General features: G+C 42.6%; 1 protein-coding gene across 1 annotated transcript in view; it reads left to right on the top strand.

The window, feature by feature from the left end:
- The first annotated feature begins 427 nt into the window (after positions 1 to 427).
- Positions 428 to 16,741, top strand: part of MRTFB (myocardin related transcription factor B) — an 85,213-nt gene continuing 68,899 nt past the window's right edge. Inside the window, exons 1-2 of the mRNA XM_087729438.1 lie at positions 428 to 457; positions 3,590 to 3,651. The gene's annotated coding sequence lies outside the window, so the exon portion shown is untranslated. The remainder of the gene's footprint in view (positions 458 to 3,589; positions 3,652 to 16,741) is intronic.

Genomic DNA, 16,741 nt, shown 5'->3' with positions numbered 1-16,741 from the left:
TATGTATGCATGTATTTATTTATTTATTCTTTTAACTCCAAAAGCAAGACGCGCTTTTCCTCACCTAGAGAAAAAGCAGCCTCTCACAGCCTCGCTCGAGAGGCAATCTGAGGGAGAAAATACCCGGATGGAGGAGGAGGCGGAGGCGGGGCCACTTGACAAGAGAGGCGCGGGGGGGGGCCTCCTCCTCGGCGCCTCTTCACGCCAATCACAGGGCGAGGCGCGCAAGGGGCCCGCCCTCCTCCACCGCCCCTTCGCCCCGCCTCCAGTTCTAAAACGCTGGGCGCGCGGCTCTGACCGCCACGCCCCTTCTCTCTCACACCCTACCCCCGCCCCCCCACGTCGTACGGCTAAGTACAGTATTCTTTCCCCCACCTCCCGCACGCGCCAGGGCTGAAATCCCGCCACCAAAACTCGCGAGAGGACATGTCCGCGGCGGCAGCGGCGGGCGGAGAGGGTGAGTTGAGGGGCGGATTTGCGGTCGGCGGGGCTTTGAAAGAGGGGAACGTCTCGAGAGCGTCGGGGATGCGGGTTTGCCCCCTTTCTCCGCCGCCGGCGACTCAAAAGTGGCTGAGGCGAGAGTAAAGCGGGGGGAAGGGACGAGAGAACTTTCCTTCCTGCAGCCCACCTCCCTCAGGCGGACGGCGGCGGGGTTTTGTCCCCTCTCCCCCCCTCAGAATTGGGGGCGGAGTTTGAGGCTGAGAACGCGAGGCCACGCCCCCAGCGGCTGCGTTCCAAGCCCCGCCCCCTGGCATCAGGGAGGGAGGGCTGCACGTTGCATGCCATCTGCGGGCTCTGGATTGGGTGGCTGGGGAGAGGGAGGAGGAGGAAGATGGGGGCGGAGTCAGTGGGCATTTAATTAATTACATTCGTTAATTCATAGTGAATAATTGGCATTTCTGGGCTGCTCCACTTCAAAACATTCTTTATTAGGCATGGCACTCTTTGCCACCTTGATGCCATCATAGTGCTCATTCAGACAGTAGCCTCAATGCCTCTGCTGCTTACCTTTTAACCATACCTTTAAAAACAAAAATGCCATAGTTAAATTAACCCGTTGAAGCCCCATAGAAGAAAAATTGACTAAGCAATAGAAATAGCCCTTAGACTTATAAACCGCTTTATAGTGATTTCCAGCCTTCTCTAAGCGGTTTACAGAGTCAGCCTTATTGGCCCCAACAATCTGGATATACCCACCTCGGAAGGATGGAGGACTAAGTCAATAGCCATAGCAGCAGCACTCAATAGTCCTTAGACTTAGATACTGCTTTACAGTGTTTTACAGCCCTCTCTAAGCAGTTCACAGAGTCAGCCTCTTGGGTCCTCAGTTTACCCACCTCTGAAGGACGGAAGGCTGAGTCAACCTTGAGCCGGTCAGGATCAAAGTCCTGGCAGTGGGCAGATTTAAGTCTGCAATGCTGCATTCTAACCATTGCGCACCATGGTAGGTAGGTAGGGAGAGCAATAGCACTTAGACTTATATACCGCTTCACAGTGCTTTTACAGCCCTGCTCTAAGCGGTTTACAGAGTCAGCCTCTCTTGCCCCCAACAATCTGGGTCCTCATTTTACTCATCTTGGAAGGATGGAAGGCTGAGTCAACCTTGAGCCTGGTAAGCCTGAATAAGGTGGTTAGATCAGGATACTCCAGGAAGGAAGGAAAGAAGGAGGGAGGGAGGGAGGGAGGGAGGGAGGGAGGGAGGGAGGGAAGGAAGGAAGGAAGGAAGGAAGGAAGGAAGGAAGGAAGGAAGGAAGGAAGGAAGGAAGGGTAATAGCACTTAGACTTATTACCGCTTCACAGTGCTTTTACAGCCCTGCTCTAAGTGGTTTACAGAGTCAGCCACTTGACCCCAACAATCCGGTTCCTCATTTTACCCACCTCGGAAGGATGGAAGGCTGAGTCAACCTTGAGCCTGGTGAGCCTGAATAAGGTGGTTAGGTCAGGATAAAGCCAAGTCCTTTAGTGTAAAACTAAAGTCCTTTTTAAAACTAAGTCCTTTTATTAGATGCCAATTCTCTTGAATAGTAATAAAGTCATAAAAACGACCAATATCTCGGGATTTTTCTACACCAACTCTAAAAGCCCTTAAAAAAAAAAAGCTTTATAAGCAAAGTGGTCTGCTAACATGACACACAATGTTCTTGTCGGTATGAGGGCAGTGAAGAGCTGTTACTGAAAGGTAAAAAGCCACATGATTTGAAGAACTGAAGGACAATTCTTTTCTTCTATGATGATGGTGGGGGTAATAAGAGTAATTGGGTTTGGGCCATCTCTTTCTCTCAGCCAGAGGATCATCACTGTGGGAGAAAATAGGTCCTGAGCAAAACACTTCAGAAATGTTAGAGCATCTTAATAGACAATTTTGTGTTTGAAGACTTGTAGGGAAGCAGAATACACCTCTTCATGTGGAAGCCTATTCCAATGGCTTGATAGCTGGAGTGGATTCCTTGTTACGGCTAGCTTAAATCTCCTTTCTTGTAATTTTAACCTATTGCTGCTTCTTCTGCCCTCTGGAATAGTAGGGAATAAATCCAATCCTACGTGGATTTTTCTTCAAACAAACCAGTATTCAACTATAGTTTTTTGTAGAATTAAATAAAAATATAAAAGAAGGCTCTCTTAAGAAGCTATTTGTGCATGACTAATTGGGTTATGTCAGAAGGGCCTGTGCTGTTTTTAGTAATACAAGTTGGTCCGTCATGATATAAAAATACTGGTATTGCCAGTTGTGTGAATATGTTTACATGCGGTGAATTTTTGTATATTGAAAGGGACGTTTAACACAAAACAGTTCTCCCTAGAGCTCTATTTACACCTGCTTCATAACAAAACGTACCTGTTTTTACTCTTGCTTTTTCATTTCATACATTTTACTTCAGTAGCCATTTATTGCCATATGAAATTGTCTAGTATTTCCCATAACAATTTTACTTTCATTTCGGCTAAAGCTAAATGGAAGTGTTTATGTATCATTGAAAACATTCTCAGGTATTTTACAGAAAAAAAACAGGTTTTAAAGTATTTATTAAGTGCTAGCTATTATTACTACCCTATTTCCCTGAAAATAAGACCTCCCCGGATAATAAGCCCAATCGGGTTTTTGAGCGCATGCCCTAAAATAAGCCCTCCCCGAAAATATTGCCACACAGCAGCAGCCATGAGGTGACCACGCTCACCGCTTCCTGCACCTCAAAAATAATAAGACCTCCCCGAAAATAAGGCCAAGTGCTTATTTCATGGGTCAAAAGAAAACAAGACCATGTCTTATTTTGGGGAAAACACGGGTATTGAGCCCCAAATAAAAAATAATACAGTCAGAACAGTGTTAGTACTGATAAAATTATCCTATATATTTTCTGAAATGTCTGTTTTAGTTAACCTTTAATCATCCAGTTAAATCATTAGATGCTTGTGCTTTAGTATTATAGCCAAATAAGATCTCACTAATTTGTTAAAAAATCTTTTTTGTGTATTAGCTCAAAAAGAAAAGCTGAATAAAATATTGTAGCTTCCTGCACTATAAACTAGGATTATTATTTGGAAAAGCATGTTAAAAGTTTATTTTAGATTTTGTCTTTTCACCTTTCAGATTGACAGAAAGTGGGTTGAAACAGACTGAAAGGAACACTGTTACAAGTGTTTATTACTGAGGTAAGTGATTTTATGTTTTGGCATGCATTACTGAACTTCATACTGTATAATTTTTTTGAAGCATATCACTGAATTGAGAGATTTAGTTTGCCGACCTATCCAGTTCATCACTTCTCAAGATACTTAATAACATTCCTTTATGGCATGAACTTTTGCTAGGACTGCAGTTTCCACTATTTTATTTAGCTTTTCTTAAGGGAAACGTAAAACAAACTGCAAGGCTAAAAATCCACATTTTCTTCTTAGATTTCTGCAGCTCACATATAATATATTTGATAAGATCTCTTTGAGTAAATGGCAAAACTGGCATCAGTTATAATCTTTTTTTTTTTTTTTGAGGTGGGAGGTTTGGAGCATTCCCTCCTTTGAGTTTCAGCCACGTAAAGCAGAAGTGGGGAACGATGGCCCCTTTATGACTTGTTGACTTCAATTCCCAGAATTCCTGAGCCAGCCATTCTGGGAGTTGAAGTCCACAAGTCATAAACAGGCCATCGTTCCTCACCCATGATGTACAGAATCATTAGATCTGGAGAAAATACGTCTTCTAAATTTTCAACCACTCTTATGCATTATTCCATGGAAAGGAAAGGCACTAGTCAGGTTTTTTTTAAAGAAAAAAAACTTTATTCTATAAATATGTGTTCATTTTATTATTATCATTTATTATTTTTATTTATTATTGTTGTTCATTTTATTGTATTATTTTGACTTGTTTCTTTTGGAATAAGGTCAGAGTTATAATCAGCATCAGGGGTGGGTTCCTGCCAGTTCTAACCTCTTCTATAGAAGAGGTCCCACAAATCTACAGTGCCGTTTAGAACCGGTTCCAGCTCCCTCCCCACCCCTGCCTGTCCGCACATCATCAAGATGAAGAGCGAGAGGAGGAATTCTGGGAGTTGAAGTCCACAAGTCTTAAAGCTGTCAAGTTTGAACACCCCTGGTTGTTTTTTTTCTAAAGGGTTAGCGGTGCAAGGGTCTTGTAACTTGACAGCTTTAAGACTTGCGTGCTTCAAATGCCAGAGTTTCTGAGCCAACATTTTGGTTGCTAAGCAAGAGCATTGTTAAGTGAGTTTCACCACATTTTACAAGTTGGTCATGCCCATCCAGTCACATGGCTGGCAAGCCACACTCACCCAGTTACATGGCCAGCAAGCCACTCCCACAAAGCAGGCCACACCTACAGAAGAGGTTCTAAAAAATTTTGAAACCCACCACTGATCACATATAAGTAAAGTATTTTGCAAAAAAAAAAAAAACCTACAGTAATCAGTATCCAAAAGATCCTCGAATTTTGTGCCATAAACCCAAATGAGCCTGGTCTCACTTTTGATCAAGCAACAGTTTTCTCAGTTTGAAGCTAAGGCAGTAATTCAAAGAACGTTTGTGAAAATAATATGACTGTTATTGTCCTACTACAGAATTTCCATATGCCTTCTAGAATTTAAAACACCCCCAACAATGGGAGGACAATAATTTTAATGCATCTTCCCATATATTTCTCTATTTACTTATTCTTAGGAAATATATTTGCCTTACTTTACTGGCCCTTTTTCAAACGGAAAAAATATATGTAGAAACATTACATAATTCATGGGTCCAATAATGAGTTAAATACAGTAAAGGAAAAAAAATGTAGTGATTTGGTGTCATTGATTTTGGGCTTGGTCTAACATCCACCTAAATAAACTATTCTATATAGAAAGGTGCTTTGGTTATTTCTGCTTTTAAGTGGGGATGTGTTGGAAGCGTTTCTTGAGGTTGACTCAGCCTTCCATTCTTCCAAGGTTGGTAGTAATAGCAATAGCACTTAGACTTATATACCGCTTCACAGTGCTTTATGGCCCTCTCTAAGCGGTTTACAGAGTCAGCATCTTGCCCCCAATCTGGGTCCTCATTTTAACCACCTTGGAACGATGGAAGGTAAAATGACCCAGATTGTTGGGCCCAATATGCTGACTCTGTAAACCACTTAGGGCTGGAAAGTACTGTGAAAGCGGTATATAAGTCTTAAGTGCTATTGCTATTACTATTCTACCATCACGAAGGGAGCCGTTTTTAGGTGAGTACTGTAGATGAAGTGTTTGAAATGCCTAACCCATTAAAAATCTGTTTGCATGGATCAAGTTAATGATATGAATAAATACCGTGCTTTGTAATAAACGTTCGAAAGGTCAAACTGGTAACACAATGAGCAGAGGGGAGATAAATGAATGTGGGAGTTTTGTTTCACACATTGCTTTGTTTTTATTATATGTGAGAGAGGGAGGACGGATGGGCACATGGGAAGATTTTCTGTGAATTCTTTTGGCATTAAAATATCACATTCTTATGAGGCACCTATTGTCAAACAGCTTAAGTTGTGTACTGTGTATTTTTATTGGAACTCTTTTGCCTGGTCCCCGTCCCCCCCTAAATTTAAGTTACATCATTCTCCAAAGCACCTGAGGGGAAAACAAAAAGCAATGGGTGGAAACTAATCAAGGAGAGAAGCAACTTAGAACTAAGGAGAAATTTCCTGACAGTTAGAACAATTAATCAGTTGAACTACTTGCCTCCAGAAGTTGTGAATGCTCCAACATTGGAAGTTTTTAAGAAGATGTTGCATAACCATTTGTCTAAAAGTGGTGTAGAGCTTCCTGCCTAGGCAGGGGGTTGGACTAGAAGACCTCCAAGGTCCCTTCCAACTGTTATCCTATTCTATTCTATTCTATTCATCAACCCTTGTCCCTAGGCTTGCAATCCAAAAGAGTATTATATAAAAGAAAATAAGGGGAAGGGGAGAACAGTTAAACTTGTATGGTCCCATAACAGCCATCTATAATGGAAATGAGCTGTTTGGGGGTGGAATTAAATGCCAGGGACCTTGACATATGACCATTCGTTTAGTAATCATTCGAAGTTACAACAGCATTGGGGGAAAAATGACTTTAGGGTGTTTTTCACACTTATGACCATTGCAGCATCCCCATTATCACATGATCAAAATTTAGGAGTTTGGCAACTGGCATGTATTTCTGACAGTTGCACTGTTCCAGTGTCAAGTGGTTAAAATGAGGACCCAGATGGTTGGGGGCAAGAGGCTGACTTTGTAAACCACTTAGAGAGGGCTGTGAAGCACCGTGAAGCGGCATATAAATCTAAGTGCTCTTGCTGTTATCACCATCTGTAACTTCCCAAGCGGCTTCCGACAAGCCAGGTCAAATGGGGCAACCAGATTCTCTTAATGACCGCATCATTTACTGAACAGCCACGGTGATTTGCTTAACCACTGTGGCAAAAGAGGGCATACAATGGGGCAGAACTCACTTAACAACTGCCTTGCTTACAGTGGAAATTTGGGATTCAATTGTGGTTGTAAGTCAAGGACTTCCTGTGTTCCTACCTCCTTTTTTCCCCCCATAGGACATTTGGTTCTGAGAGCTTCTGTGAGAAGGGCGTATTGATCCAGGTGGTAATAGCAGTAGTCAGCAGTCAAAATGACAATTCTAGCCCTGGATTAAATTTGGGGTAGTAAATGAAATCTAATCCAGTGTATAACAATTGAGAAATCATAGCAGTGTTAGCTGGGACATTTAACTGGATTTTTTCAGAGACATGCATTGGTAATTAGAGATTTTCACTTTGGCTTTAAGGATTAAAACCTCCATCCCATATTTTTTTTTACAGTGCATTAGAGATAGAAACTGATAGCATGATCCCGATGAGAGGCTTAATATTTGTGTGAAAGCCTGTTCTTGACATTTTTGTTGGTTATTTAATCACCTCTCTTTCAGCTCTGTAGTCATAAAGTTGAATATAGAAATAAAAGCCTGCATGCTTTAAAATAATTTATGCTAGTTTATCAGTAATAAATACCATTAGCATGAAAATATAAGCAAAATGTTCATTTTTATAAGTGGAAAACATCTCTCGCTAGATTATTATTTTTTTAAGTATCCAAGGTTGCAGCATGTAATAACAGGGGTTTTAGTGCACAGGTTGGAATGTATTAAGGACTAGGACAGTGATGGTGAATCTTTTCGGCACCTAGTGCCAAAAACGGAGCGCATGCGTGCACTCGTCAGGGACACACCCCAGAAGAGAACCTACCAAATGAACATGCACGCAGCAGGAAATGAAATTCTGATTTCCAGCACACACAGTGGGCACCAGCCAGCTTGTCTTCTGGTTATTGGCATGCCTGTGTGCGGGACGATCAGCTGGCTGGCATGCATGCACACAATGGAAACTGAAAGACTGGTTCTTCAGGTTTCTGGCACTGCCACACATGCAAAAAAACAGCTGATCATTGCGTGCACATGTGCACCAGAAACCTAGAAGAGGAATGGCCACCGCCGCGCATGCCAGCTGACAATGACTCCGCATGCCACTTAGGGCACGTGCCATAGGTTTGCCATAAAGGGACTAGGAGAAGATTCATGGATACCATAGAAAAAGTAGGATGATGAAAACATATTTGCTTTCCTTGTTTACTAACTTTGGGTATCTTATTCCTGGAACAGGCATTAAAATAGAGAACAGGGAATATTATATACAGGAAAAAAAATGAAGCTCTTTTAAGTGGATTTGTACTTGGCTTTCATAATTCTTTTATCACAAAATAAAATATAATTCTTCTATCACTTATAATGTTGGATCAAGCATCAGGCACTTGGATATGAGTTATCTCTTCTCTTCATCGGCAAAATCATTTTTATATTCAGAAAATCAAGGGAGAGCCAAAAATAGCTTCATCATTATGTAATTCTACTTTAAAACCTCCAAGTTCCCCACACTTGAAAGAAAATATCTGCTATGTTTTATTTTATTTTATCGGAATCATAAAATATTTTATTTAGCAGCGGTAGAATACAGTTCTGCTAGGATTAATTCAGATTATTATTTGCAGAGCCTAATAAAAACTACATCTGTTTTGAAATTACATTTCTAATAGACTATTAGTACTGGGAATTTTACTTGTGTTTTTAAAAATGACTGCCTTATTAAGTATGAATTCTGCAAAGCCTGAAATCAATTAGCACCACATTTAAATGTAACACTTCAATTTAAAGTATAAAATCAAATATTGCAATTAGAATGTTCTACAGAAATGCAACCTATAAATTAACATATTTAACACATTTTATTTTTGCCTGTTTGATTAAAACAGCTAGTTTATCCTCAGATACATTTCTCACAAGGACATTTTCTTCAGAAACCCTCCCCCTCCCACTTATGATAAGACTCACTTTGGTAAAGACTTTTTCTAATAAAAATTGGATTTAAGTTTGGATTGCACTCGGAAACAAGTTGGAAACCAAAACATACTATCTCAATGCAAATTATACATGCTGTTAATGATTTGCTCCTTGTAATTCATGATTCTGTTTCATGTTGAATTAATAGATTTTTGACAGTCTCCCGATGTGACCCGAATTAAAGCATGTTACAATAATTTATTCTTATTGGCTCTGAAGTCAGAGGTATTTTCAGACTCGTAAGATATTTGTTATGGCTTTGTAGAAGTATGTGTCATTAAAAATATATCTGATTGTAGCAGCATCTAAAGGTCCAAGGCCTGCTCATCAATCCCCTTCTTCACAGCCCCCCTTTTCAAGTGAGCCTGAAGTTCAGGCTCATTTAGGGGAAATTCAAGGCATGAACCTTTTCAGTCATCTTTTTTTATGAAAGGTTTATTTTTATTTTTTCCCTTTTAAAACAAAGATTTCATCATTCATTAATCTGTGTGTCGTCTTGAGTACAATTTTTTTGGGGTCATAATAGTTATAGCTTACCACCAAATTCTTTATATATATATATATTCTTATTTTAACATTACAACTTAACATAGCTCCCGTTATAACAATTCCCTTCCTAAATTATTTAATGTTATACTGTTTATCCATATTCATTTTGTAACCAATGATAAAATAACCTCCATAGATTATAATAATCAGAGTCTTCCTTTCCTTTAATTGCTAGTGTTAATCTATTCATTTCTGCACAATCTAATATTTTCTTCATCACATTTTCATCTTTAGGGATAGAAACTGATTGCATGATCTCCCATGAGAGGCTTAATATTTGTTATTTGAACAAATATTGACATTTTTGTTGGTTATTTAATCACCCCTCTTTCACCACTCTAGTCATAAGGAGAAACTCGAGTCATGAATCTTTTCAATCATCTTCAGAGGAGTGAGCCACAATTTATTCACCCTCATCCACTTTTCCTGCGGTGCCCCGAATTAAGGGATTTACAGGGTTGTAAAAAGGGAGCAGAAACAGCAAAGCCTTCAGATTATGAGACTGTCTCTGAAACATGAAGTGGGTGTGAGAAAGCATAGCGGGTGGGATAATATAAATCTCATAGGACTGAACAGCAGATTCAACTTTTGACATGTTCCTGTGAAACAGGAACAGAATCATTACAATAAAAGTGTTTCCTGTTCCCAGCCCTACTCTTAAGACACAGTATCACAGACAATAATGTGGAAAGCAGCTGAGATGTTCTAGAGCAGCGGTCACCAACTGGTGTGGTCTGCGAGAAAATGTTGGTGGTCCGCAGAAAAATTATTTGCATTTTTTTGTATTGCACTAAATCAGGGGTCCTCAAACTACGGCTCCTGGGCTGGATACATGCAGTGAACGCTTGTGTTGCTGCAGAGAGTCTCCCCCTTCAGGGTCTTCTTGTGCAGGTCAGAGGGGAGCAGAAATCCCTACTTGGGGGTCTGCTTCAGCCTCCTGGTGGGGGGCTTTGGGCAAAGGCTGGAGGAAAGCGTCGCTGGTGGCGAAGAGCCGGAGGGCCTCATTCCAGTGGGACTGCATCATGGCTTGGAATTGGCTGACCATCTCAGCCCACTGAGCTTTCAGGCGCCGGTACCTGGCCTTGCATTCCCGCAGGTCTTCCCTCTGCTTGGAAAGCTTATGTTGGTAGGCCTCGGTGAGTTGCTTTTGCTGAGCCTCCTTCTGGGTCAGATCCAATTTGAACTAAGCCATTTGTTTTGCCAACTCTTTCTCATGGTGGCTGCTTACACCCAACAACTGTTTCCTGTTGGGGCCCTAAGGAGCCCAGGAGGGCAGGTGACAAGTGGCTGGGAGGGGAGGGGGAAGTAGAGGCTGGCAAGGTGCCCCTCAACATGAGTGACATCGAGTTGGCCATGCCCACCCAGTCACATGACCACCTTGCCACGCCCCACCCAGCTGGTCATTAGGCAGATCATATTAGTAGTCCGCCGGATTTAAAATTATGAATTTAGTGTTCCCTGAAGCCCGAAACAGTGGTGGGTTCCTATTGGCATTCCCACTGGTTCGCAGAGCGTGGAAATTTCTCCTTAGTTCTAGGTTGCTTCTGCCCTTCATTAGTTTCCATCGTTTCTTTCCTTGCCTTCTGAAACATGTAGAAGTCTTTCAGAAGGCAACTGAATATCTTGCCCGCTGAAACATGTACGAAATGTTTCATTATGTCCCTTTTTAGCATTTGGTAGGTAATAAACATTGAAATTACAGCGTGAGCTTACTTGCTCCATGGATTCATTATATCGCTTCTGCTCAACTATAACGGCTTCTATAATTAACAGCTCTCTCCTTCTTGAGTTTCAGAAGTCTTCTTCACATGTTGCGGCTAATGATCATATGAATGTAGTTAGGTACCAGAGTGCTATGATCATGACAGTTGCATAAATATACTTGATAAATATTCAAAGGAGAATATTTGTAGCTCAGAGATGAAATGAGGGGTCCTTGGTTCTCTCCAAGCTTGCTTGTTTCTTGTTGAGTGCTGTTTGCTGTCCGTTTTTTTGTTTTTGTGACAGCAGAAGGGGGTGGGGGATGGCATAAGAGCTGGTGTTATAAACTCCACATGTGCCGCTTTGTAGTGTAGGTGTGTGTTTGTAACCAAGAATTGGGAAGGATACAAGTTGTGGATCACCCTTAGGGAATAAAAAAGGTGAGAAATTCGGAAGAAATGCTCAAGATTAAATGTTCAGCTTAATCGTTAATTTCGAAAAGCAGTTTTTAGTACTACAGTAAGTAATGGGATCAATTTTCAAGCCGATTCTTGGGGCTTGCATCTCTTGCAAACTGAACATAATTGCAGAGGTATAAGTCACAAGGGTAGAAATGTGTGGGAAGCGTGTTCTTCGGTTTAAAAGTATTAATTATGCCCTCTTAATAGAATAGGTAAAGTGATGTATTGGTATGCTAAACAGCTATTTTGAAGACCAGGGAGCAAGAGTAAGTAATCCTATAGAGGCAGCACTTTATTAATTAAAAGAAAAAAAAGTGTGTTTTCCACAATAACTTCAAACCAATGAGGGTTTGCGAACAAACACTGCCAAGAAATGGTGATAATGAACAGGCTATCATCCTACCAATTTTTGCTTCTCAGAAATTGCTTTTTTTGCTTCATTCTTACTTTCTTGGAATGGAATGGAATTCTTTATTAGCCAAGTGTGATTGGACACGCAAGGAATTTGTCTTTGGTGCAGATGCTCTCGGTGTACATAAAAGAAAAGATAAATTTGTCAGAAATCATTAAGGTACAACACTTAATGATAGTCATAGGGTACAAATAAGCAATCAAATCATATTAGGAAACAATATAAATCTTAAGGATACAAGCAACAAAGTTACAGTCATACAGTCATAAATGGGAGGAGATGGGTGATAGGAATGATGAGAAGACTAATAGTAATAGTAATGCAGCCTTAGTGAATAGTTTGATAGTGGTGAGGGAATTATTTGTTTAGCAGAGTGATGGCGTTTGGTAAAAACTGTCCTTGTGTCTAGTTGTTCTGGTGTGGAGTGCCCTATAGCATTGTTTTGAGAGTAGGGGTTGAAACAATTTATGTCCAGGATGCGAGGAATCTGTAAATATTTTCACTGTCCTCTTTTTGACTTGTGCAATATACAGGCCCTCAATGGAAGGCAGGTTGGTAGCAATTGTTTTTCCTGCAGTTCTAATTATCCATTTCAGTGGTGAGTTCTGGATCCCGTTCCAATCGGTATGGTTGGAACAGGCCCGGCATTGTCTACATGGACGTGCATGGCGTGGCCGCACACACATGCGTCTTACTGCTTCCGCGAGCCTCCACGATGCTCCAGCTGCTCAGCAGAGCGTCGCACAGGCATTGTATGCTCCGTGCCCTGAAGTGCCAAAGACTTAAAAGACCATTAAGGAACTCGGGTGGTGGGTGGGCCCTCCAGAGCACCGTACCGGAATGGTATCCAGTGCTCCGGGTAGGCTCCGGCACTCCTGTACTGGGGCGTACCGCCTGCAGCCCACCCCTGATCCATTTGTAGGTGTTTCTTCTGTTCATGCCTTGAACCCCAGACACAGGCTGTTTGTGGCAATGGGATGGAACAGAGAGCAGGATCTTCTTTTCTCACTGAAAGCCATGTTGGGAGGGGGGAAGCTGAAAACTACCACTGTGGACATACTGCAACCACTGGACTGATACAAAGGAACAACAGCTGATTTCCCCAGTGAATTCCAGGAAGCCTGCACTGGGCACTCAGTGGGAGCTCTCAGTTAGGTGGAACCTTAGAATTCAAATCAAGGGTTGCTCTTAACACCTGGGGAGACTGAGGTCAAGGATATATTCCGAAACTTTGCACTAGCTCAAAATTGTAAAGACTCTCGGGGGAAGTTTGGTTTCTGGGAAAATTACTTTGAATGTAGATAAATATTTGCTTTCCCTTGAATAGCGTGCACAGAACGGGCCTATGCATTTGAAGTTGAAAGATGGTCTGTATCGTTCTTTAGGAATAAACAAGGTTGATAAAAAATTTCCACCGCGGAGTAGACTTGTTTAGGAGAACAGCTGGAAATGTGCTTGTTGTACACATAGGAATCAAACCTGAACTTCCTTCCTCCCTAGTTGGATTCTAATGTTTTCCTCACTTTGTTTGGTTTAAGAGCTTGCTGGATACGAATCAATAATGCAACACCTGCAAGTTGTTCTTAAATCAAAATATCTGGCCAGCTTAGCATAACGGTGAAATCATAAATCAACTTAACCAGCAAATGTCCAGCCAGACCATTAAGAGAACAAGCAAGCACATCAATAGCACTGTGGACCCGTCTTGTATGTAAATGAGCACAAAGCAAACTCCTTGTCCCGACAGAAAACCTTTTTATTAATTTACTCCCCTGGATATCTGCAAGACCGCCTCCTGCCACATACCTCCCAACGGCCGATAAGATCTCACAGGATGGGCCTTCTCCGGGTGCCGTCGACCGGACAATGTCGGCTGACGACCCCCCCCGGGGGTGGGCCTTCTCTGTAGCTGCTCCGGCCTTGTGGAACGATCTACCTGCAGAGATCCGGACCCTTCCCACTCTCTCGGCCTTCCGAAAAGCCACTAAAACCTGGCTATTCCGGAAGGCCTGGGGCTGTTGACCTCATGAACGAGGTCCAGCCCCACCTAGATTGAGTGTATGGTGTGTTGCTTTTTAAATCTGTTTCTCTTTCCCTATTTTTTAACTTTTTATCTTTTTAGTCTTGTACTTTGTAAGCCGCCCAGAGTCCTTCGGGATTGGGCGGCATATAAATTTATTAAATTTACAATTTACAATTACTGTGAATTCTGCTCATTCACATCCAGCAAAGTCTTTCAAGGGAGGATTTACAGTCACAGACCTCATCTGGCTTGGAGAGCTGCCAGGCCGATATCTGCAAAACTTGGCAAGGAGTCTCAAAGAGTCACGAACCAATGAAGCGAACTAATTGTCTCCTGCAAACTCCACTCCCCTTTCACTCCTCTTTTATTTCCTCTGGGAGGGGCCATTCATCATCCACCTGTGACCTTACTCTCAAGTCGACCCCTGTTGTGTAGCTGTTCCCTTCGTCTGGCAACTCTGTTTATGCACACACTGGGAACAGGCTCCAGCTGTTTGTCTGTCTCACTCATGTCTGACTCTGAAGGCAGCTGATAACTGTCGGACGGCTCTGGCCCCCTCTCTGCCTCGGACACAGAGCCCTCATCAGAGCCTTCCACAGACTCCAGGACTGGCCCAGGTTCCTCCCCAATCTCCCCACTGTCCGAATCTGCTGCCAGGTCCGCTGGGGTTCCACCACAAAACCGCGGTAGACTAAAGCGCGCTCGACGAAAGCGTGCACCTGACGTCATCACAGCGCGACGAAAACATCACGCTGTGAGCGGCAAAGTTAAAATTAACGCGAAAACCTTACCCTAACCCCCCCAAACCTAACCCTAAACCTAACCCTAAACCTAATGCTAACCCTTAACCTAACCCTAAACCTAACCCTAACGCTTAACGTAACCCTAAACCTAACCCTAACCCTAACCCTTAACCTAACCCTAACCCTAAACCTAAACCTAACCCTTACCTTTACGTGAATCGGCTTGCTTTAAAAGCGCTTTTTAAAGCGCCCTTTTTTCTCCGCGGTCGTATTTGTCGCGCTGCTGATGACGTCAGGTACACGCTTTAATTGGGCGCGCTTTAGTGGACCGCGGTTTTGTCGTGCCATGGTCCGCTGGTGGGCCGCAACAATGGTCAGAAAATATGGATTTTTGACATTTAAGCTTATCCCAACATAATGGAAGAAGTTATGGCCCTTTCATAAAGTAAACCCCACTTGGTTCATGTAATGACTTAGACAATTACTTCCTTAGCAAAGAAAAACTCTTCAATATGTTCAGTTTTTGTGAGTGCGGTTGAATGATAATAAACAATGGAATGATATCTTGAGTCCCCTTGTTAATCGGGTTTTGAGATGTCTATGGAGATTCTCAATCATCCAGGTCATGATTGTCCCCAAAATGTTTTTCAAAAGGCAACTGGACTTCCTTGATTTCCCCCCCACTTAAAAACGTTTCGCTTCTCATCCAAAGAACCTTCTTCAGTTCTAAGCTAAAGAAGTTTCTTGGATGAGAAGCGAAATATTTTTAAAAAAATAAACAAGGAAGTCCACTTGCCTTTTGAAAAGCACTTTTGGGACAGGGTTGGCGTTACATTTTGAATAAAATGAAATATTGTATTGGAATCCAGAGGCAAATATGCATAGTGTTGAGTCTTTAGAACTGGAACGAATGGGAGGGAACAGCTAAGCTTGATGACTGCTTATTAGCATATGGTGATGGTCATTCTTTTACATGGAAAGATTTCATGATAGTTGCTGGTTTTAAAGTCTTAAAGTGTATTACTTTCAGAAACAGAAGCAAATCATAGATAACAGTTGCTAAGAAACAGTAATAAGGCTATTTCTTGGAGACATCATCTAGGGACATCTGGTTGAACAGAACCCTGGAGTAGGCAGATCTTCACTTGATCCCAAAAAGCTCTTCTTAAGATCTTGCGTTAGCTTCTAATGCTGTGTCATTAGCGTTTGACCAGAGCCATTGCCTTTACAGGCAGCCCTTGACATACAATAGTTAATAGATTAACAGAGTTGGAAGGGCCCTTATAGGTCAGTGATGGCAAATCTTTTCCGGACCGAGTGCCGAAAGCATGCACATGTTGGTACAGCCTCCCTGCAGTGCCCCGTGCATGCGTCCTGCCCCCGTGCATGCAGGTGGAACCCCTGGATGTGGCCCCCGCATGCACACACCCCGCCCGCACCCTATGCATGCAAGCACGCCTCCCGCACGTGCCCCATTCCCTGCACATGCGCAGCAGAGACCCGAAGACGACCTGCATGGCGGGAGGTGTGCATACATGAACTGGGGCAAAGGCTCGTGGGCCATCAGAGAGGGTGCTGCATGCCACAGGTTTGCCATCATGGTCATCTGGTCCAACACCCCCACCCCCCCCGCTGGTGACCCTGCGCCATATTTTGACAAATGGCGGTCCAATGAAAGTCTCAAGTGATGAAGCCCCCACAACTTCCGAAGGCAACTTCTGTTCCATTGGGTTGATTGCCCTCACTATCAGAAAGTTCCTCCTCATTTCTCAGTTTCCATCCGTTATTCCTTGTCTGGGTGCCTCGGAAAACAGCTTGACCCCCCTTCCTCTCTGTGGCAGCCCCTCAAATATTGGAAGACTGCTATCCTGTCTCCCCTGGTCCTTCTTTTCATTAAATTAGACATGCCCAGTTCCTGCAATGGTTCTTCATGTGTTTTAGCCTAATCATCCCGGTTGCTCTTC

Source organism: Thamnophis sirtalis, unplaced genomic scaffold, assembly GCF_051295495.1.
Source record: "Thamnophis sirtalis isolate CommonGarterSnake01/CBP01778 unplaced genomic scaffold, rThaSir2_p1.2 scaffold_14, whole genome shotgun sequence".
Lineage (NCBI taxonomy): Eukaryota > Metazoa > Chordata > Lepidosauria > Squamata > Natricidae > Thamnophis > Thamnophis sirtalis.
The sequence above is the reverse complement of the archived record's forward strand: the minus strand, read 5'-3'. Positions and strand labels throughout refer to the sequence as shown.